Raw genomic sequence first — 665 nt, forward strand, 5'->3', positions numbered from 1 at the left:
ATATAAGATGCTTATGCTAAGGGGAAAAAAACTTTATACAGTTTCAAGAAAAAGGAAAACATATTTTAAAAGGGACAACGTACAGGTTCGACGAGCAATCTCTAAAGCAATAAATACTACTGGTCCAACAGCAATGTGATTCCATTAATTGTTGAATAGCAACCCCCTCCCCCCAAAAGAACAACACCATGGAACAAGGTATATTAACACATTTTAACCCTTTGTTTCTGTACATTTAAACAATAACAAGTAACATCACAATAAAAGTTGTTTCACACAGAAAAAAAAAAAAAAAAAGTAAATGGCACTGCATTCCTTGTGCCCTTATGGTTTAAAAACCAGATGTAAAATGATTGGTTCGCAAGCTCGTATTTAATACAAATAATACAGAACCAACTCCTTTTGGAGGGCTGCTTCAAAATTGCTTCTTTTTTTTTTCTTTTTGTTTTTTAATCAGTCTTTTAAAACTAAGCTATCCGAACTACATAACAGTTATGTATATATATATATATTTTAAACGCTACAAAGACTTTAAACAGCTGTTGATAAAAATTTTGGTAGAATCATGAGGTTCTTCTCTCATCTACATATTTAAAAGGAGAAATTGAAATAAGAATGGGTCAAATATTGACCAATGAACTCGATAAACATTAACTAATGTAGCC

This window comes from Bison bison, unplaced genomic scaffold (assembly GCF_000754665.1).
Source record: "Bison bison bison isolate TAMUID 2011002044 unplaced genomic scaffold, Bison_UMD1.0 scf7180017864456, whole genome shotgun sequence".
Lineage (NCBI taxonomy): Eukaryota > Metazoa > Chordata > Mammalia > Artiodactyla > Bovidae > Bison > Bison bison.